Genomic DNA, 24177 nt, shown 5'->3' on the forward strand with positions numbered 1-24177 from the left:
ATGGAAGGGGTCATAAAGCTCAAGCTTCATTTGGTTTCATAAAAAAGCCCAAATAAGATTTTCTTCCCACAGTCCATATTCTATCATCTGTCCAGAGGCAGTCAGTGAGCTTTTAAAATTTTATTGCAATTTGCAGTCTTAAGACAAGGAAAAAGAGCCAGGGGTGTCCCTAAATATGATGGGTAAATTTTTTGTCACTAGTGAAATGTGATGTAGAGCTTTATTAACAAGAATTCAGTTGAGTGTTAATGGGAATAAAATAAAAACAGAAACATACACTTCTAGAACAATGGAAATGTTAATAAATAACCAAAAATTGTAATTTCATAAATACTTTCAGATTTCTATGTAAGTGCAAAAAGAAAACAAATAGGATGACACTGATGGAAAGAATCTAGAGAAATGGTGGGTCTGGGCAAAATTAACTTTAGATAATAGAATTAGGGAGATAAAATTCAAGGCTCTTGAAGGTTGAGAAGAGTCAATTATTCAAGATGGAGGAAAAGGGAAGCTCCAGCTGAGGGAATAAGGGAACAGCTAGCATGGCATCTGAGAGCCTGAAAACACTGGAATATGTAAAGAGAAAAGGGGCAGATGGTATCAGATGAATTGGAAGGTTTGCATCTCTGTTATTTACAAAATAAAAATTGCAATGCAAGCATCAGTAGGCAAAAATGTCTTTTGCTTATTATTTGCTTTCTTTTGTTGAAGTCTGTTAGTGTCTACATACTGCTTGTTTGTTTATCACAAAATGAGTCAGGGAGCAAAATTGATAGTGGATTTGAAATCATGTACACAGGTTTATTCATGGTGAATAAAATGATCACCTACTATCCACACACTCTTAAACTCTATTTCCCTTTATTAAACATGTGCTAATTTAAATAGATTCACTGGAAATATTAGCAGTGCCTTTGAGGATTTTTAATTATTATTATTTTTAAAGATTTATTTATTTATTTATTTATTTATTTATTTATTTATTTATTTATTTATACAAGCACTGGGTAGTCAGAAGTGCAGGTAAGAGAATTCACCAGAGCCAGAGAGAGGAACAGAACAGGCAGAATGACGAAATACACTGCTGAGGGGAACAGTGGGTGCAGCAGGAGAGGTCTGTGCGCCATGTGGGACCCTTGCTGGCAGCCGGGGATTGAACCGGCACTGTAGAGGCTGCATCACCAGGGGAGGCCCAGCCTTTGAGGATTTTTCATGAATCTGGACCTCCTTCTTGTCACATTACTTGCCTTTAACTTCAATAGGCCGATCTGGAATCAAGGATTTCACTCTTCTGTTGGTATAGCACAAAGGGAGAGTAGACAAGTTGCAAGGGTAGGTAATAGGTTTTTACTGCAGAAAAAATCTTTTCAGAGCTTGGAGGATGGAAGCATAAATATGCGGTGGCAATATTCTTTGATGTCTACCAAAATCAAGAAGGACTCGCATGGTTTTCATCAATAACATGCACTCACAGATGACGTAAATTTGAAGACAAGTTAAAAGGACAATATTTTTTCTCTGTCCTAACACATTGGTAGAAAACACAGGGCCATTGGATAATGGAATAACACTGGGTTTCACAAAAATGAAAGAAAAATCTGTTGTGGTGAGTACCTGAGATTCCAGGGATGCCTGTTACAGCCTCTTGCATCATCCAATTAAAATACTGATTCACGGGCCTCCCCGGTGGCGCAGCGGTTGAGCTCTGGGTTGCGAAGCTGCCCGCAGCCTCTGCAGCGCGGTTCGATCCCCAGCTGCTCCCCGGCCACCAAAGGAGGGTCCCACATGGCACGCAGACCTCTCCTGCCGCCCGCTGCTCCCCTCAGCAGTGTACTTCGGCCCTTTTGCCTGCTCTGCTCCCCGCTCTGGCTCTGGTGAATTCTCTCACCCTCCCGCACTTCTGACTGTACCCAGTGCTTGTATAAATAAATAAATCTTTAAAAAATAATAAAAAATAAAATAAAATACTGATTCACAACAAATTGAGTCAACTGTGCATCCTACTAGCGAGGAGAGATTAAATTTAAGAGTTTAGTTTTATTTGCCTTTTTTTCTTCTTCCTCTCTCTCTCTCTCTCTCTCTCTCTCTCTCTCTCTCTTTCTGAATGATAGAGATGACACACAAAAAAATCTTTTGGAGGTGGCTGAATTTGGCTCTTCCTGAAAATAGGTATGGAATCATTATTGGATTGATTTGTTCTTGAGAGTGAACTTTGAAGTGAATGGAGTCTCTAAGGTCTGGTTGTACCCTAGAAGATATGAAACTGGACATGGAAACTATGTAAAGGAAATATAATGACTTTCTAAGAACTGCAGCCAGTGGAGAGCACTTGGTTGAGTTTAGCATGAGGTAGTAAGACTGTCCTCCCTTAAAGCCATGGCTACCTAAATGGGATACCAGCAGTGGTCCAGAATAAGCCTGGGGACTGTTTGATATCAATTTTTAATAGCAATACCATGTCACAGCAAGAAATTCTGGCAGTAATAGTCTGATCAGACTCCATCAAGCTCTTCTACAGTTATAAAGGAGAAACAGAACACAGCCCCCTTTTGTACTGTTTCCCTCTGTGGGTTGTCAAAATTTAAGAGGGAAACATTGGACTTCTTGCCAATAAGGTGGTTGGGCTACAGAACCATCTAAATATCTCTTTTATAAATAAAATGTAGGAAAAAATCTTCAAGACCATATTTTGAAAATTTTCACTGGTAATATTCCTAATATTTGTGTAACTTATTATAATTTATAAATGAGTTTCTCAAATTTTATTTTGACCTTGACAACTCAATAAAATTGATATTATCTCAATTTTATTGATAATGAAACTGTGGTGCATTGAGATAAAGTATCATGCTCATCATTACAATAGTATTAAGTGGTAAAGGCACAATTCAAATACTGTTTACCTAACTTGTAATCTTAAACTTTTACCTCAAAACTAAATGTAGTACAGATTTTAAAAATATATCAAAATTTTCTCTGAAGTCTTTTTGCTGCTGCCTTGAAGATATTTCACTGGATGTTTTTCTCCAAAACCTCTGATTTCTAGCAAAAAAAAAAAAAAAAAGGCTTCAACCAACTTGACTCCCCTTTCCTGTATACTTGCTCCTCTCCGGAATATAACTAAAATCTAATTGTCTTAATTCAAGAATTTAATAAAGGGGAAAAGTGACTTCTACACACAAACACACCCACATTCACACCCCAGATAAATTTGACCCAATATAAAATAAACTCATTGTTTGAATTCTAAATTGATTTATGATTGACAATTTTGTTCCCTTGACAAAATTCAAAATAAATATCTAAATACTTATGTGCAGCTTCTATTATCATACATATAGGTAAATTTCATGGGTGTGAGCATGGTGGCAGAGGGGATAGAAAGCAAAAACTATTTTTTTCAGATTGCATAGTTTCAGAAATGCTCACAGAATTTCTGTGCCATTGGATTCTGAAAAATCACAATACTTCCATATATTCAAGTTCATTTTATCAGTGGTTTTGCCACTTCCCCTTCACTCTGAAACTTTCTTCAGAGGGCTTGCCTTCTATTTTTTTTTTTTTTTGCAAATTAAATTGCTAAAACAATGTATATTTTCCCATGGGGCCTAGTATATGGAACCTCTGGGTGAGGGAACCAGGACATACACAGAAAAGTTGCTTTTCTTCCCCACTAAGGGGCTGATGAAGAGATTTTTCTTCTTATTGAAAGAAAAAAAAAGTTTTATTTTATATCAGCATCGGAGCATGGTCCCAATGCAGCAATTTCCTCAAATAGTTACCCTTTGGGAAATGATGGTCATGAAACTAATTTACAAAAGCATGAGATAAATATTAAAATGGAAACAGTAAAGGTTTTAGCCTCCTGCAGGTTCTAAGAAACTTGGAGTAAACATTTACCTTGACTTTTCTGCCATGGAATTACTTTGTGAATCTTACCATGAAGAAGATGACTTTTTTCCAGTTATTCTCAATAGCGTTTTTCTCAGGGTGATTGCTGCCTTTTCTTTTTCACACTCTAATGTTATATTGAAAATGCTGTAAGCATGCTCACATACTGTTGTGAATTCAAAAGGGTACTTATGCCAAGAAACAAAAGACATTCTCTTTCCCTATGGCTTCCAACACCCTTACTTGGGAGCTGATAAATTGGTCCTTTATAACATTTTTAACATGAGAAAAATACAAATTTGAGGATTTTGTGTGACAGGTGTTGGGAAGATATCTTGGTTTAATAAAATGAATCTTTGAGGCCACAGGACACCTACCCCATCAACTGCACAAAGAAAAGTCAAAGTTTCTTAGACTGCTTTGACTATATGTAGCCAGACACCCAGGTAAATGGATTCTTTACACTGAATAGATTGGCTATCTTGACGTTAGGAGCAGCAGAAAAAAAACTTTTGGATGTCTGATCACCTGTTCATCTGTTTATCACATATCCCTCTGCAGAGAAATGTGTAAGATTATGGGTCAAGTGTATATTTGTTTCTGTAAGCAATAGTTTGGTGTGTGTGTGTTTGTGTGTGTGTATATGTGTATGTGTGTGTGTGTGTGTGTGCCTTTACCTTCCTGTTGACCTTTACAATTTCTTCCTGATGTACTTTTATTCTTCAAGCTGAGTCTCCTATGGAAATGAGTTCCTGAGGCAGTTTAAAGAAATGGTTACTTTCTAACCAAACCAAGCATGTAATAATATATCTTTAATATTTAAGATAGTTACTAGGATATAATGTATCCATATTTTCATCTTTTTCTAAAGAAGTTAACTCTTTCTGATAATTCCTCCTTTCATCATCCTCATTCTTTAACTTCTTGTCCATAAGCTCCTACTGTTAGCACTGAAATGACAAAAACAACACAGACAAGTTTCTTTATACAGCTGGCCTTCCTCTTTGCCTCATAATCCACTCACAGCTCAAAACAAAACAACATGGCATTTAACAACATGACTACCCCAAACTGCTTTCACAAAATCTGTCAGTGTGTTCATATTTAGTAAATCCAATAGATTTTGCTTTATTGGCCTCTTTATAATATTTGACATTATTGGCAGCTCCATTTTTTTGAAAGATTTTTCTCCTTGGGTATCTGTCTCCAAACTATTCTTATTCTCCCCCCCCCTTTATCTCTCTGGGTTCTATTTCTGTTTCTTTCATTTTCTTTATTCATCCGCTTATTGTTTGTATAGTATGTCCCTCAGTGTTTTTTACTCTCTTCCTTTCACTCTAAATTCTTTCCCTGGATAATCTAATCTAATTCATACCTAGTCAATTCTAATCTATCTATCTATCTATCTATCTATCTATCTATCTATCTATCTATCTACCTACCTACCTATCATCTTCCTTCTGAACTCATATATATATGAATTAATATGAATATATATACATATATTAAAAAGCATGTAATCTTTGTTTTCTCCACTGTCAGTTTATTTTACAGGTAAACAAAAGGTTTCAGAATATATATTGGACACCTATTGGTGACTGAGATGATGTTTACATCACTTACCACATTACTGAGACTGAAAGCTTTACGAAAATATCTATGATACTATATTCAGGTCTACTTGCCATCTTTCTAGACTTCTGAGCAGGATTCAGTCAGTTGACCATTACCATGCATTCCTTTAAAATAAACTTTCCCCTTAATGCCCTCCGTTTATAATACTTTCTGATTTTCAGTAACCTTCCTGACTACTGCTTCCTCATTTCATTTATATATTTTTCCTCCACTTTCCAATGTATCATACTGACATAGTCATACAGTATTCACCAAAACTTTATTACATTGTTATCTCATTTTTAAAAATTGCAATATTCTCTATATATACACACATATGTAGATAGACACACATATATGTGTATACAGCCTAAAGTGACATGATATATGTTATAAAATAGATTCCATAAGATAAAGTTAGATTAAAAAATAGCTAGTGTTTTAATAATTTATTTTCATGTCCTAATGGATTCTGTTGCAAATGTTCTGGGCTCAGCATACCCCACATTTAAGACTCTTGCCATGTCACCTGGAACGATGGACAGGAATGTGTCCCTGACATGGTCCAGAATCCAGAATAACTTTTTTTTTTTTTAACAATTTCCATTGCCATTCTCAGCAGAATCTTTTCCAAAGATGTTAATTCCTTCATTTCTTTCTTAGTCATTTTCCCACTTTCAACCTGTCTCTGATGAAAAAAGTCATTTAAACTTGAGAGCTGTGGTACGTTTTATTCAATATCAGGAATTTATTAAAAAGTATCAAGCCTGTACTTTCTTCAAATTAAGATACTCCTTGTGGTTCATTTCCAGTGATAGGTAATCCCCATCTCAAATCACTTTGCTGGGAACATTGGTATTTGATAAATACATTTGCAGGAAGCAGTTATCTTCAAACTCCACTCTCATCAAGCATTGTCCCACCACAAAATATGATCAAAGATTAAGGACTCTGGGGACGTATGGGCTCTGAACTCATCAGCCTCGAATCCTACTATAAATTATCCAAATGAGGCACTTGGCAAGATTCTTAACTGATTGTGCTATTCGGAACACCTCCATTTCAATTAGAGGTAACCATGATACACGACAGCAGAGAACAAAACTAATAATTTTCACTGATGTCAGGGAAGGTTATAGGACTTCAGGGAATTACAGCAAGTGTTTCAAGAAATGCATGTTCACGGCAGCATTTCTTGTCCATGTGTCTGCTTATTGAATGAGAAGCTTTTATTTTCATTTCTTGGTTCATGTCAGAAGGATTTAGAGAATATCCATATATAAAAAATATGATTTGGAGGGAAAATCAGTCTGCTAAGGACTAAAAATACTGAACCCCAAATTCTGATTTCCTCAGGAAACCCAGATGTGTCTTCAATTTTAATCCTAAATCTGGGCAAAAAAATGTGGGCCGATAAAGCAGCTAATTATATTGTACAACTCAGAAGATAAAATGCTCAAGGGTGACAAATATCTATTCCTCCTGAACTAGTAGAAATCTTGAAATTCCCAATTAATGCTATATAATAAAGCCAAACTTAACTGGGTATAGTTGCATAGTATACTACATCAGCTAACATACTAGTCCCTAACTTTTAAAGATACGCTGAGAATTAGATTCTCTGATTTTTTTTTTTTTAGATTCACCTGAAATAAAACAAGTTAATTCCTTTCTAAGAGCAAATTCTGGATTTTGAGGACTTAGTCATATCAGCTCCCTTGTAGTTCAACCAATATGTCTCATTAAATTCTGAAATCTCATATTCTTCCATGCAAACAAAATTTCTTTTTCAAGCTAAAAATAATTGCTTTTCATAATATAACCCACTGGTTTACTGCACAAAATATCCTCTCCTCTCAAAGAGTGTAGACACGAAGGTAAAACCTGGGACAGAGGCAGAGTACTGTTCTATGCCCCACTTGCAGTGTATGCATCACTACATCTGATTATATTTCCCTTTGTTCCATTTGGCTTATGTAGCCAACCACAGTTGCAAGAGCAGCAGCCAGTTCAAGACACTGTCATGCCCTGACCCTGTTTTGTTTACTAGGAATGGAAGAAATGATTCACATATCTGTTCAGATCAATGTCAGATAGAGAAAGAGGCCATTTTTAGTGGCAACCACTAGTTCTTTGGGAATTATATATAAACCCCACCACATAGGTGTTACTGCTTATTGCAATGGTTGAAATAGTCTATCATACTGAGTTGTCCAAACACAATTTCAACATTTGTATCTTTTCAGGTTCTGTTCCAAGAATGAATTTAGGGTCCTCCCCTGGTGGAACAGGCGGTTGGCACAGCGCTGTGAAGCTGTCCGCAGCCTCTGCAGCACCGGTTCCATCCCAGCCGGCTGGCAAGGGTCCCACATGGCTCGGCAGATCTCTCCTGTCTCTCCCGCTGCTCCTCTCAACAGTGTATTTCAGTCAGTCTGCCTGTTCTGCCCCGCTCTATCTCTGGTGAATCCTCTCACCCTCCCATGAATCTGGCCTATACCCCGGTTCTTGTATAAATAAATAAATCTTAAAAAAAAAAAAGAATGAATTTAGGCAAAAGCAGTTCTTAGGCCCATCTGCATCACCAATCTTTGTAGAAGGGAAATTGAAAAAGATACAGTCATTATTTTTAGAGTCGGGTTGTGAAGTCTTTCAAGCCACTTTATAAATCTCAATGAATGATTTCATCACCAAAATATTGAGGGACTTATGTGACCCTTTTATTGGGTATATAGAGCAATGGGACAGAAAAAAAAAAAAAAAGCGGACAATGTCTAGTAGTAAAATCAACAAAGAAGTTTAAACCAATTAGTTAGATAGCCAAAAATATATGTACATATATTCTGTGACCTGGATATGAGGCAATTTCTTTCTTGTTTACATAAAGTACTAAAAACAAGTTCTTCAATTGTGAGAGTATAAAGAAGGTAATTATGTGTTTCATGTTTTTGCTTTAGCTATGGAGAGTTTAAATCTCCTAGCAGGTAACTTAAGATAATATTTTACACAATACAGCATTTAGTGACACATATCATGTACAATTAAGCATCTTTTGTTGTGAGTACTAGGAAGACAGATAACTTGCTTTTTGATTCATCTAAACATTCACAGGATCTTTGCCCTCCTACCATGGGGCAGGATATAGTAAGCTTTCATTAAATGTTTGCTAGAGAAGATGCATTAAGTGGTCAATTAGCTTTGGGTTCATATTATTATCACTTCAGCAGCAAGAACACTAAATTGAGAAGAACTTGTATTTATATTTTATAGAACAGAAAACAATAAAATTGAATTGATTAAAGCTGCCTCAACTGTCATTCTCTGTCATTGAGCCTAATTTAAACAATGGACTGAGATATTTTGTTTTATCAGCTTTGAAATGCTAGTATTAGATGGCATTTCAAAGAGTTTTTTTTTTTTTTAAGATTTATTTATTTATACAAGAACCAGGGTACAGGCCATACGTGCAGGAGGGTGAGAGGATTCACCAGAGACAGAGAGGATTCACCAGAGACAGAGGGGGGAACAAAACAGGCAGACTAATAAAATACACTGCTGAGGGGAGTAGTGGGCACAGCAGGAGAGGTCTGCCAAGCCATGTGGGTCCCTCGCAGGCCGGCCAGGATCGAACCCACACTGCAGAGTCTGCGGACAGCTTCACAGGGTTGTGCTTAACCGCCTGCGCCACCAGGGGAGGCCCTCAAAGAGCTTTTGAAAGAAGAAAAAGTAAGGAGTCCTGAAAGTCTATTCTATAATAAGTATTGTATCAATTACATATCTGGTTTATCTTAAGGCATCATAGAATTTAAGAAAGAGCATCAAATCATTAGTTTGCAAGAAAGAGAAATACAAGTACATAAAACCAATTTACAAACTTTAAAAAATCCATGTACTCAGACTGTCATTACAAATTTATTTAAACAAAAGATGCTCAACAACCTTGTCTAGGAAGATAATACCAATATATTACCCATTAGTAACAATTAAACTTGAGTTTTGATTTTTCCAAAGCCCACTTTATGGGCTTTTCTACCAATATTGACCATATTTGATTGTCTAAAATCTACTGGGCTTGTAAAGCCAATTAAAGATTTTTAACTGATGGTTTTGACCTTGGCAATGACTTTGAGTTAGACTTCACAAAGCTAACTAGACTCCAGAGCTGGTGCTGTTAAACTCTACTCTCACAGCACAGATGAACAAAAATAAATAAATAAATGAAGGCCTGAGGCAGCCGCTGGGCTAAGCGGGGTGGGGGCATGCTTTCTGAGTCTGGGCCACATTCAAACTCTGCTCAGCTCTGCTCACTGCCACATGCCACTGTGCTTTCCCGTCCCCCGTTCACACAACTACTGCAAATGGTATCATTTTGCAACTAATTTACTCGCTTAGTTTTGGCCATTAGTCATTCCCAATATCCTCAATCTGCAGGTAATTTTCCACATTATTAGTTACCCACCTGTCTTATTAAACTGGACTTTCTGAAACCCTGTGTGCCTGCATTTTCTGCACCTTTAGATCAAGCAAATAATTGCCCATACCTGGATGGAAGAATTTAATAGGAAGATTATCGTTGATTCCAAAAGTTAATAACTATAGCATCTGGTTTCCCTTTTTAACATTTAAATGATAAATTCAGTGTTCACAGAGAGAAAGAGAGAGAGAATAAGAATGAGTCAGCTCACCAGAGTCTAAAATCTTCTTAATCTTTTGTGGTCAGGTTAAATATAGATGAGCAGAAGGTAAGTTTTAATCTCTCTGCTAACATACTTCAACTTTGACCCAAGGGGACCATCTTGATCACATTAAAAGAATCTTTTTCATTGGTAGGTAACTTAGCTCCCTGATAAGAAAGATAGCCAAGTCCTCTGTTTTCACGCAGTGTCTCTGATGTCTTTGGTTGCTCTGAATGAGAGACTACAGCTGCTCTGAGACGTCTTCAACTCATTTCCATTCACATCTCCATAAAACCATCTGCATGGGATGCCTTTTTAAATATTGCTGGGTGAAACTCAGAACATTATTTTCTAAACCAGGTCAGGAAAATCCAGCATGAAAAGCCCAAACTTTCAGAACTGAGGGCCAGGATTGTAATTTGCCATGAGTCTAAGGAGAGTGCCTCATTTGCAATTAAATTGACATTCATTTTTATCAAAAATAAATCTGCCTGACCATATTATTTGCTTGGAGTTCCATGTTTGACTTTTAGCCTGAAAGGAGCTCCATACTAGCCAATGATGAAAACAGAAAGTCAATGTGTTTCCTAGATTTGCCATGCAGGCCCTGATTGGGGAAGGAAGACGGAGTAGGGAAGACAGAGATGACACAAACTTATTATTGTTGTACTTTTAAGTCCCTTTAATCACCACCTTACATTTCAGACATCCTTTACTTTCCATCTCTCTATTTTAGACTTTTTCCTCCTATCTCCTTCAAATAAAATTTTACCCTCCTCTGATAATGAGGGAAAGGGAATCTACTTATTTTGGAAGAACTTATAATGACAGTACATTTTAGGGTTACAGAACTTAAATGAACACCACTAAACCTATCCAGAACTCAGGTAAAATATAATTAATCTTACACAAGGATCACTTGCTTCTCTGAATATTTTGCCTATTTATTATCTCTACACTGACTTCAGTTTTTCTGATGTTATTGCCTTTAGTGGTCTTTTTACATGTATACCTCCATCTCTACACCACTGAACTGTGGACTTACCATGTGCATGAGTCAAGGGATCAACAATCTGCAAACCACATGCCAAATACAGTCCTAATGGAATTCACCATAGCCATCCACTATATATTAGTGATTGTTGTTTTTGTGCTACAACTGCAGAAATGAAGAGGTAACCCAGACACTGTATGACTCACAAAGTCTAAGCTATTTACTTCCTTTAGACCTTCACAGAGAAATGTTATCTAATTTCTTGTCTAGTCTAGACTGTGGTATTTATTTGGTTAGTGGTATAATGCTCTCCTCCTAGGCACTCAACATGCTCTGAGGACTTTTAAGGGTAACCAAGTTCTATCACAACTTAAGACGCATCTGTGACCACAGAATGTTAACTATTTATTATGTTGAGGGGTGCCTTCCACTGTTTAGGGAATATAGCAACATTCTTAATCTTATTCTTTCTCAAATAAAGGCTTGGCCTATGACTTGCTCCTTAAAACTAATAATATGTACAGATAGGAAATAAAGTCCAGGGCTAGACCCAGAGAATTATTTCTAAATATCTGGAAGCATTTTTTAATTGTTTCTCTGGGATATCCCAACTCCCCTGAAATGGAAAGAAAAAGAGGAAAGACAAATGTCACACCATTCAGATCTCTTTCATTCAAAGAGAGTCTCAAAGTAAAGGGGGACATTTTCCAACCAAGCTCATCACCTGTGTGAACCTCTATGGGAAAAAAAAAATTTCCATAAGTGAGAGAATCATGCCCCAAGGCCCTAATTACTGCACCCCAGGGATAGCAACTGCAATGTTCCTGATGCCAAGAGAAATGTGGGGATCATCATCTGGAATTTAGCGGCATTTTTGTGTAGCTGACCGTTAGCTCTATGCATTCTAATCTGTAAAACTTCAAAGTTTGAGTTTTCTGCTTCATAGGAGTTCATGACTATTTCTCATTTAATTATTAGACTTCAACACAACTAATGATATAACTTAACACCTATGACCTGAGGTTGTTGGGACATTTGATTACTTGGCTGAGTACATCACAGGAAAATCATTAGTTACAGGACATTAGATGTTGTTATATCATGTGGTTTTGTTAATTGATAAGTATGGGCACAAGCCTAGAGTTTATAAGTTTAAGTTTCCTGTCCTATATACATAGACTCATGCTAGTGGTGGGGACTGAAGAGAATCAAAGTCTGTTTTGCTTATCTTTCTGAGGTACCTACATAAAAATGTTTCAGTTCTTTAAAATAATGTCACCCTTATTTTTGATTCCCATTCCTAGAAATCTGTTCTATATCCAGCTTCTCCTTAAACTGAGGCAACCTGTAGCAAAGAGGCCTCTGACATCCTGCCAGCAAAGCAAACTGAGCAACTGTCAGCCAAAAATTGGGAGGAAAAGAACAGAACTTCAAATGAGAAAGCAGTTGTCTGGAGCCACTGGGAATCCACTGGCATGGAACCAGATGAACTAAAATCCACAGGTCTGTTTCCTGCATAAACAGGTGAAGACAGGGCTGGGAAAGGTGTGAAAATAGTTCTTCAGCCACACTTTATAATGTATGGTTCCCAAGGTGCCCTCCTACATCTGTTCTGCATTTTGGCAGAAAGGCATGCCAGGCACTGACATTCTGCAGTGTAACAAGCAGTTTACAGAAGAAAAAAATAATAATAATAAAATCTTGATTATTTCCCTTTTCAAAGTTAAGGGGATATCAATTCTTTTGAATTCTTTCATTTCCTTTTATTTTTAAATGAATTTAAGCATAGTTAGGAAAAGGAAATTATTGCTATCCAACTTCTATCAAGTAGAAAATTTCAACCTAAAAATGCAAACTTCAAAAATAAAGTTCAGTTTAAGCAAAAGTCTGTGCATTGACATATGCCCAGTTATCTATAGTCTTTGGAGAAAATATTGCTTGGAAATGCATTTCACTTTCATTTATTCCATTCAGAGAGAGAAGAGGACAGAGACAGAGACAGATTTGATAGCCTGAGCTAGAGCTGTGTGCAAGATCACACAAAATGAGTAACCCATGGCCTATGTCCTCCAAGGCCATAAAGTTATGCAGTAGTTCAATTGTGCAACATTCTCATAGAAGTCATTAAATAGAAGAGTATCACTGAAGAAGCTACTTCACCAATATGGTAAAGAAAGAAAGAAAAAGAGAGAGAGAGAGAGAAGGAAGGAAGGAAAGAAAGAAAGATAGATAGAAAGAAAACAACACGAACTAAGGCATTAGCAGTAAGATTGGGAAGAAGGAAAGCAATTCAAGAACATCCACCCCTGTTTTCCCCAATGTTTAAACAAAGCATGTTAATACATGATGACTGAAAGAAACATAGATAATAAACAGAGGCTAAAACCAGAGAAAACTTTTATATTCCACTACTCAGTGGTAATCACTTGGTGTGTCTATGTGTATCTATTTTAGTATCTATGTCTAAAATAGAAATATATATGAGTAGGCAATCACATGATTCAAAACTAAGTATGCACATTGATGTAAAGAGAATAATCAAAAATGGCAAGTTATTGTCTTAATCTTAGGCTTAAACAACATGGATAAATTCAGATGTCTTTCCAAGTATTATTTTGGCCTTAGTATCTTGGGACTCCAATATCTAAAATTTAAGATGAAATAATAATAGTAATACTAATGCCAATACAATCTAACACATGTTGAATATGTATGATGTGCCAGGTGTTTGTCTAAATACTTCCTACACTGTTTTCTTTAATCCTCACAAGAACCCCATGAGGTAGATGCTATTATGCTCACTCTACAGACAAGGTGAAAAATCCAAGGCTTAAAGTAATTTATATAAGGATACATGGCTAGCAAGTGGCAAGCTTTCATATGTTGTTAATACAACCTTAGAGTCCAACTCTAAACTGCTACACTTTTTGACCTAGAATCAATATTAATTATATTGCTTCACTTTCTTTTCTTTTCCTTCTTCTTTTTTAATATTGCATAATTTCTCCCCATCTACATTGTAAACACCTTTATTTCCGCATTCAGTTTGTATATGTTTTCATCTATATATCTACTATGACTGACAGTAGAGATTTTGATGAATTGATCTATTATTAGTAAATTTGAACATAGGTAAAATACCCATTTCAACCTTGACATTCTAATGACTCAATACATGTTATCATTAATTAGCATTTTCTTACAACACTAAGCAGCACGTTTGCCAATAGACATCTAATATTTTTGGCACAGACAATCTAAACCAAAATTCAAAATATTTAATTCTAAACCCTTAAAGATGAAATGAAAACATTGCCTCTCTTCTCTGAGTCTCTTAGTACCTCTCAGGCATGAGGCAGTTCCTCCTAGGCACTGTGAGTCTTTTGGCCAAAGGAAGGTTAGTGAATTACCCTCCCCAAACTATGAAACTTGTGGGAAGAAAACTAAGGAATAAGACCACATGGGCTCAAATACCCCAGTCTGCTGATAATCATTTTGATGGAGCTATTATCTACATATTCAGTGATCTCCAAATTTGCATTCATGAGTGCTGATTCATCATCATCTGATAAGTAGATATGCGTGGAAGACAAGCAAGCTGCCCATATATCCTCAGAAAAATAATTATTTTGGTATAATCTCATGGCCAGTCTCTATTTCTTAGATGCCAGTCAACGTAGGTGGTCCCTTCTTTTTGACTCATTATCCTGAAAATAAAAGTGCCATGGCTAAATTCCCCTACAGGTTACTCATGTCGGCGCTATGACTACTCCACATCCAAAAACACATCTTGCCATCCAAGAGCCTGTCACCTCCTACCTTGATGGCAGCTGCTTGAGTTGGGAGCACACTATTTGTAGTGAGATGCTGATGAATACTGGGAGGAACAGTGACAAGCCTAAGTGCTGTTTTACACCCCATTTAACCAGGGGAGACACATCTGTTTATTTTCTTTCAGGGGAAGCACAAGACTTAGTCTTTGTGACAAGGTCATGAGTCCAGCCCTCAGATTCCTTGGGGAGAGATAACCAAACTTCTCCAGACACTCTATAACAGAATGCCAACTGTGAGTTCTTCAAATAGAGACCCAAGGACACAATTGTGTCTGGCTAGGATGGAACAGGAGCAAATAGAGAACAAGCATGAATAGTCCTCTTTTGTCTGCATGCTCACAGTCTACCCTGCTGTTAGCTCTAAAGCTCTCATTTGGCAGAAAGCCCTGTTCCTACCTTACGGGGACAAATATTTTTCAAATGCAGAGTGGTACACTACTGACTAAAGGGAAGAAAATAATGCAATTCCTTTCTTCTAAATTTTGTTTCAATATGTACTTCTCAAGAGTCACCTCTTTGCAAGTGTGTATAATTCCTCACACTCAGAGCTTAATTATCAGATGAACTGTCAAGATGCTCAGAGTGAGACTCTGAACCTGTGGGTTCCCTGCAGTCAAATGTCTTGAGTTCAGACCCCAGCTCCATCACTTTCTAGTCTGTTGACAGTGGCAGGTCACTCTACTCTTTTCTGCCTTAATTTCTTCATCTGTAAAATAGTAATAATAATAATAATAATAATAGCACCAACCTCTGACTAGCATGAGAATTAAATGCGTTAGTAAAAATGAAGGGAGTAGCACAGTCCCTGGTATATAACAGCTTCTAAGTATTATTTTAATACTTGTAATTATTGATATCATATATCATCTATATATTATTTTACCTTCACAAAAGTATTGGGCATAAAGTTCCCCAATCTAAAGTACATTTCTACTATGATTTGAAACAAAGAAAAGCTTAGAATGGTGAAAACATTGGTCTAAAAGAGAAAAATTTTAAGTTCTATTTAATTATTTTTGCTACTAACTCAAAATATTCTGTTTTAGTATATAAAATGAGACAATGTACTATTAACTTAAGGAGAACAGCAAGACCACTGTAACCGTTAAAATAATCTATAATCTCCTTATTGGAGAATTTCTCCATTTATCTGGCTAATTCTTTAGGCTATGGAGTTTGCGATATGAATAAGTACTTACTCGAAGAGTGTCATTTTAAAATTCATCAATTATTTATACTAGCATATGAACTACTAATCTTATTTGCTATCAAATTTTTAAGGAGAAGATGTGGAAAAGGTATGTCCTTGGTGTTCATATTTAAAGAAGAAAAAGAATCTCCATTGGTGAAAGAAAGGCCATGAATTAAAAACTTCTTTTTTGAAAGAAAATTGTATAATCCAAAGATTTGTATGGAATCAATTTTTCCCTGAAAATACTTAATAGTTGCCTTTTCCCAGACACAGAGTACACCACCCTCACAGAGTTAAAGCTAGTTACTGTACTTGAAAGGACTATTTTTATCTTTCTGCTTCACCACAGGATCAGATGATGCAATAATACCACATTCAAATGAGAATTCTTCAGGGTCCTTTCATCCAAGAATCTGAGGTGCTTCAAAACATTAATTAATTCTCCTAACACCTAGGTGAGGAGAAAATTCTATTTTTTGTACTAGTTCGACATCCTAAAGAAATGCCAACAGCACTTAGAATCTGCACTGCAGAACAAACCCAATTCTTTTGTATTAAGGAAAAACGTTCTCCTAATTGGGTTCGTGTTAAGAAAAGTAAAGAAAGGGACAGAAATGTTAAATGAGTCACAGAAAGGAGTCACAGCAAGGCTCACAAATTCTGGGACTCTGGTGACAGAGCTTAGCCTTCTCTGGGTGCCCTGGGTCAAGTGTAACAACCCAATGTAGCACCACAGAGAAACTACATGCTGAATCTCAAAATAAAGTGATGAGAACAAAGTTAGAGCCCATTACAGAATACAATATAAAAGAACATTTCTGCCACCACCAATAATCTCTTTGCTTTGTGAATCTTGATTGTTGATATTGAATATAGTCTGAAAAGTTTTCTCTCTTCTAACTTATGTCCTCAGAAAATAAGTATGGGGGAGGGGTGTTGTAGAAATTCTCTCTCCCACTTTTCTCTCCTTTCTTTTTCTCCCCTCACCAAATTCTACCCTTTGAACTTTCTTAATCTTATAGATTGGTAGTGTCTGACCAGTAGTTAAGATTTGTCAAAATCTTCATTATTAACTTTTATATATTTTAAGATAATCTCTCTTAAATGAGTTATTGACTTCTGCACAAAATAGTAGTGAATTTCATCTCAGTTGTGGTCAGGTGAATAATGACTCTACATAAATTGTTGTCTCCTAAACGAATAATCAAAGTGTCATGGTTGAGAACTACTGTTGGTAACTTTGTACCAATTTCTAATTAGCAACTAGATAGCCATTGGTTGGAGAAAAATATTCATCTAGTCTAAGAATAAATGAATAGGATCTAAGAGGACACCAAAATTGATAAAAAATGTTTTCTTCAAATTTAACACAAATTAAAATCCTACATGTGTGTTTTTCATTAGTGTTTTTATATGTTCTGATTTCATTTGAGATGCGATAACAGTTTTCAGAAAAGACCAGAATAAAAATAAAAACACTTAAATTCCAGTCTACTTTGTCCATTACTAGCTATGGCTATTTACCCAAATTTGCCAACATATCACTTCATATATTTCTCATAATTTCAACAAATAAATTATATTTTAAATTACTTAAGAATAAAGTTTTTATTCGTATACTCGGAAGGCGATACTATGTGATGGTATTCACTGATGGTATGCACTAAATGGTTTTTAGGGCTGATGATAATTCCTTAACATCCTTCCCAATGTCTTAATCTGGATAGGGTCTAATGGGAACAATTGCTTCAATTCTGCAGCTCAGCAGGCCTGGACAGTCTTCCCTCATATTCACACCAACTTCACTTATAAATTTTGGATCAAAGAAATCTCATTCTAGGACTGTTAATGTAAGGACAAAAGGGGCCTCCCTGGTGGTGCAAGGGGTTACTTCTCAGCACTATGAAGCTATCAGCAGCCACTGCCACACAAGGACAATACTCAGCAAGGAAGGTGACCCATATGGCGCAGTAGACCTCTCCTGTCTCACCAGCTGCCCCCCTCAGCATTGTATTTCTGTCAATCTGCCTCTTCTGTTCCCCACTCTGTCTCTGGTGGAAGCTCTCACCTGTAAGCTCTCACCAAACCTCTGGCCTGTACCCCAGTTCTTGTATGCATAAATAAAAACAAATCTTTAAAATATATATATAAGGACACAAAAAAAAAAACACCAATTTTTTTTTCCTCTTTTTTCCTCTACTCTATCTTTGTTGCCTCCAAAACATTCTCACAACAAATCTCACCATTAACTGTAGGACCCTCTGTAGATGATTCAGAGGTCACATAGGGCTAAAAGCTTCATCCAGCCTTTGGCAATTTTAAAAACTTTTTTAATTAATTCTTTAATATTATTTGTGGTGTTTCGAAGTACAGTGTCCTCCCACAGGTATTGCCACATTATGCACCCATCATCAAAAAAACAATTTTAATACTGGTTTCAGCCTTTTGAGTTGATAGTCCTATGGATTTTATTCTTTTTTTTTAAGATTTATTTATTTATACAAAAACCGGGGTACAGTTCAGATGTGTGGGAGGGTAAGAGGATTCACCAGAGACAGAGTGGGGAACAGAACAGGCAGACTGACAAAATACACTGCTGAGGGGAGCAGTGGGGAGAGGTCTGCTGCGCCATGTGGGACCCTTGCTGGCCGGCCGGGATCAAACTGGTTCTGCAGAGGCTGCGGACAGCTTCACAGCGCTGTGCTTAACTGCCTGTGCCACCAGGGGAGGCCCCCTATGGGTTTTATTCTGCCAGTCACTGGTGGTCATGATAAACATTTATGTATTTTTTATTATGTTATTAGCTAAATAGCATTTGGAATAAAACATTTTATCTCTTTAATATGCCCTTATCTCTGTTCTTGCATCACTTGTCTGTGATGCAATTGGTTGCTTTGCCAGTATTCAAAAGGACACAAATAAGTGCTTTTTTTTTCTGTGGCCAGAGCAGCACACAATGTTGAAATTAGTCAAATAGCCCAATAGCCCTTCCAAAATTATACTTGTGAAACTGTTTAAATATGATGTAACATAAGGCCTCTGAGTGAAAGGCCTCTGAGTGAAAGTCATAGTTGAACAAAGGCCTGAATGAAATATAGTAATGGGAGGTGGGAGTAGGGAGAGGAAGAGGGTGAGAAAGAATTAGAGAAAGAGAGAGAGAGAGAACAAAGATCTAGAGTTATGAAAAATGCTTGTTCTAGAAAAGGCACATAAATTATGGCTGAAGAGAATGAAAAAAGAGAAGAATGGTAGAAAACAGTAGCCATAGTCTAGGCCATGGTAACCTCAGGGAAGATTTTGGAGTTTATTCTAATCATGATGGTAATCTTTCAAATCTTTAGAATTTGAAATTTTAATAGCAAGAGAAATAACATGCTTTCCATTTATTTTAAAGGATTGCTCTAAGTCATCAAACACAAAACAAAACAACACAAAACTTCAACTGTGAAAGAGGAGACTAATTACAAGCAAGGAAACCAACGGTTTGGCTGATGTCCAATTCCAAGAAACATTGAAATTTTAAACTACGGAGAGTAGAGGTAGAGGTAAACAGATGTGGACAGAGTTCACATCTTTTTATTTTTTTTTAAGATTTATTTATTTATGCATAGAAGAGTTGGGGTACAGGCCAGAGGTGTGGTGTGGGGGGTGAGAGGGTCACCAGAGACAGAGGGGGAGAAGACCTGGTGGATGGACCAAAATACACTGTTGAGGGGTGCAGAGGGCAAAACAGGAGTGGCCTGGCCATGTTGGTTAGCTCTCTGGCAGTAATCAAATTCATGCTGCCGTGGCTGCAGATAGGTTGCAGTGCTGAGACTTAATCCCTTGCACAACCGAGGAGGACCCCTGGAGTTCACATCTTTAAGATGTGACTGAAGGCATTCGCAGGTGTGTAGATGTGATCCTCAAAAGAAAGAGGAGTTGAGACTGGCCCTAAGTCTTTTGGCCTGCACACTTAAGAGAAATCAATTCAAAAGAGGTTTGAATCAATGACAAACTATAGTGTAAGGAATGGCTATGATGCAAAACCAATGAGTAGACAATCTTAATTATAATAGCAGGGGGTAAAAATAATTTTAAAGAATCAAATCTTGTTGTGTAATAACCATCGGTCTCGAGTTTGAAGTATTTTCTAGTTTAAAGTATATTGAATGACTCACACATTGTATGAGTTTAGATATGTTGGATTATGCCAGATATGGTGGGTAAATGTAGTAAAACACAGTCAATTTATTTAAAATAAAACTGACAAAATAATAAAACCTTTATAAAGGTTTTATATAATACCTTTTACATAATACCTTTTATATAAGGTTTTATTAATACCTTTTATAAAGGTATTAATAAAACCTATAAAATTAATAAAACATTTCTTAATATAGGATGACTGTCATTTTTTAATGGATTCATGTTCATGTCACATAGTTTATATTTTGTGATTTTTCAGGCTGGCATTTTCAAAAATCATTTCAAATATATATGGAGAGGGTTGTTGAGCATTCCCACATAAATAGAGAAACATAGGTCTATTTATATCACATAATGCATATATAAATTTTGCAGCCCTTGTAACATATTAAATAGACTAACACCATACTCTAAGGCTAAGTTCACTAGTTTAAAAATGTAAATGGGTCACTTACTTCCTTATAAACTTGACCTTTAGTATACAGGTCTCACATTTATCAGTTATATAATACTTTTTTTTTTAATAAAAATTTGTCCACAATGAAAAGGCAAGGATAAATTTGGGGCAAGCTTATTCCAGGAAACTCTCTGAAAGGGAACTCCTTGGATTTCATTGATAGTAAGGCAATAAATGTACAGAAAGGTAGAGTTTTAAAAGTCAATGGCTTTTAATGGCAGAGTGAAGAGTATAATTTGTCAATTCTGGAATCTACCTCTTATTTTTCATTACCTTGTTTTAAATAAGTGCCATTTGATTTATTTTCCTTAATTAGCTCACAGAATAGCATGAACGTCTCAGAAAGTGTCAAGTAAGTGGAAGCGTAAGTTATTTATATTTTTAAGTGAACTGAATTTTAGCTTTCTTGATATTAAAAAAAAGCCTTCTAATTAAGACACTGAGTTCAATTTAAAATATTTGATAGCTGAATGATCATGCTTCTTTTATCATAGAAAATGTTGGATCTTTGTATATGATGGTGGAGCTGAAAAAAAATCTTAGAATCTAACTACATTTTCCAGAGCATGGAACATGTATTAGAAAGCCACAATATGTGTCCAGGTGAACTTTATAACCTTTTTTTTTTATTATTTTCTTACCAGATGTGGAAAGTGCAGCTGAAGTTAATTGACTTGTATAAGTTTATATAATTCAGTGGCTAAGTAATGTTATATATAATTCAGGTCCCTTGAGTTCTACAAAAGTGATCTTTTAAATTTATTCCTTCAAATTAATAAACAAGCAAACAAATCCCAAGGATTTTTCTCAAACAAAACATCTTACATTTTCTCTATTAAAAAAAAAATAAGTAAGGATAGATACAGATACCTGCGGGAAAGGCCCTTATTTTAATCAATTTTTGGAGACATTTAAACAATTATCTTTGCAAAAGCAAGGGAATAGATTCATAGAATAGTCATTCCCACTAAAGTTTGTACATCCTTACTACATTCTTTTTCTTGTATTTCTCTATCTGGTTGAATAGTGCATTTCATACAGAATCAAGACCTTCCAGAGGTGTCAACTAAAGAACAACTAAAAGAAAGTACATGTACATTGGCTAGATTGTGGTCCAGGTATATTTAGTGGCAAAAATATTTTAGAAGGTAGGATGAGTCATGAGAATACAGAGGATTAGATGTGGATTAATGAATAAGAACTCATTTCCCACAATCTTTCAAGCAAGCAAGGATAAATTTGAACTGATAAAGGAGGGAGTCAGCACAGAAAATCAGCAGAATCTATCTGACATGAGCAAGAAACAAAACCAACATATCAACTCAATTTACTTAAGGATACAAATTGAAACACAAATGGAATTTTTATATAGGTTTCCTATGTTCACAACAAACCAAAATATATTCAAAGGTGTCTAAAAAAAAGTGGGATTTTCTTGAAAGAGAAGAGGGTATTCTACAGAAACCAAGAAGCCAAACTCATACTGACAAACTGAAAGTAGACAGAAACTCTTCCATGTGACATCAATTATGGTCTCAAAGAGAATGATGATGTTGGTGATGGTACTGATGATGAATATGAAGATGATGGTGGTGATAAACATCTGGCTCTATTAAATCATTTACAAGCATTCTATTTACTTATTTTTTTAATAGTCCTCTGAAATATATATGGTAATTTTTACCATTTTATAGAGGAGAAAGGTAACATTTGTGAAGTCTAAAATACCAAACTCCAAAATTGTAATTCTCAGCTACTATTCTATTCTGCTTTTGTAACCATTTCTCTCAACCACTGACACATCAGACTTTATATTTCTTTATATTTATTTCAAATTGTGATAGAGGAATCTAATGAGTTCAAAGTTAGCCAGTGGGTTGAATGACCTTTAGTAGTCAGGCTGTCTTTAGGACAGACTGTCCATTCTCTATGCAACGATTTCCCCTACCATATTTCATTTCTTCTAATGGAAATTTTACAACTTGGTGTTTTCTTTTAATTTTACATATAGATAAATGTTGCCTCTTAGCTGGAGTGCTTAGTTCATAATACTTAATGTGATTATTAATATGGCTGGGTTTAAGTCTGTTTTTTGTTTTCTCTTTCTTGATTTTTATTTCTTGTTTCATTTGCCTAGCTAAAATAACAATATATCTGCCTCATCTAGAGTGGGCAACTCAAGTTATCAGTTAAATTCTGTTAACTGCAGGTTGCTTTTAATTTGCCTTGATTATTTATGATATAGAGATTAGGCAGCTATCTGCACAGTTTTTATGAGAATGTTTTTTCCTTCTTTTTTGGTCCTTTAAGATGTTTTTCTAAACCTAACATCCAAAGTAATTGTGTTGATCCTGTTCTTGGCTTCTGTTTCTTCAGATCATAAAGACAACATGTTTTCTATGAGAGTTTGAGACTCTCTGAGCCACACCACCGTATGTGAGATCTTCCCACACATGAATTCTATAATAATGGGAAACTTACATCTGCTGTTCTCTTCTCCAAGTTTAGATTATCACCAAAAACCGTTTGCTTTTATTAATTCTGTAGAACATTAAGGTAATTCTTTTTGTATGTTGTTCAGAGTTCATAGTTGTTATCTGTGGTCTGTGAAGAGCTGACAAGGTTTTACACTGACAGCAGGCCACTATTTCCCTTGTATTTGAATCATTTCTTATCTATTCCAGAAAAGTAAGTGCATTTCCTCACAGGTAGAAGCAAAATGTGTTTAGCAAACGTGTTTAGCAAATATTCTTTAAAATCTATTATTTATACTCAGAATTCAGGATTTAAAGCTCAATAGACGTAAATTAACTCTCTTGGTCATTTATTTTTGTGATGTTCTGTAGTGACCTGTCTTTCCTACAGAAACGAATAATAACATTAGTTTTAAAAGATGGTGGTATTAGGAAGGAAAATTGTATATGAAAAGAAATTATTGACATTGAAAAACTTACCCATTAAAATGTATCAAATGTATCAAAATATTTCCACTACATCAGTAACTATGAGACAAGGTTAGAATTCAGTGGTGGTTATGGAACTATGGTATAATAATAAATGGGAAAAAATATAAAAAATAGAATGTGACATGTGTCATAAAATATGTTTATAAATAATAAGAGGGGTTTCACAGTTACTTTAAGAATTTATGTGTCTTTGTGAAATAAAAATAATATTCACAATAATATAAAATTTTGGAAAGCAAAAATTTTAAGAAAAATATTTGTTACTTTCTAGAAATGATTTTCATTTAAAGAGATTGCAGATTCATTTTAGGCAGATGTAGAAAACTGAGTTTAAAAACTTTTTCCTATGCATCTTAAAAAAGACTAAAA

The sequence above is a fragment of the Talpa europaea genome (genome assembly GCF_964194135.1).
Source record: "Talpa europaea genome assembly, chromosome: 13".
Lineage (NCBI taxonomy): Eukaryota > Metazoa > Chordata > Mammalia > Eulipotyphla > Talpidae > Talpa > Talpa europaea.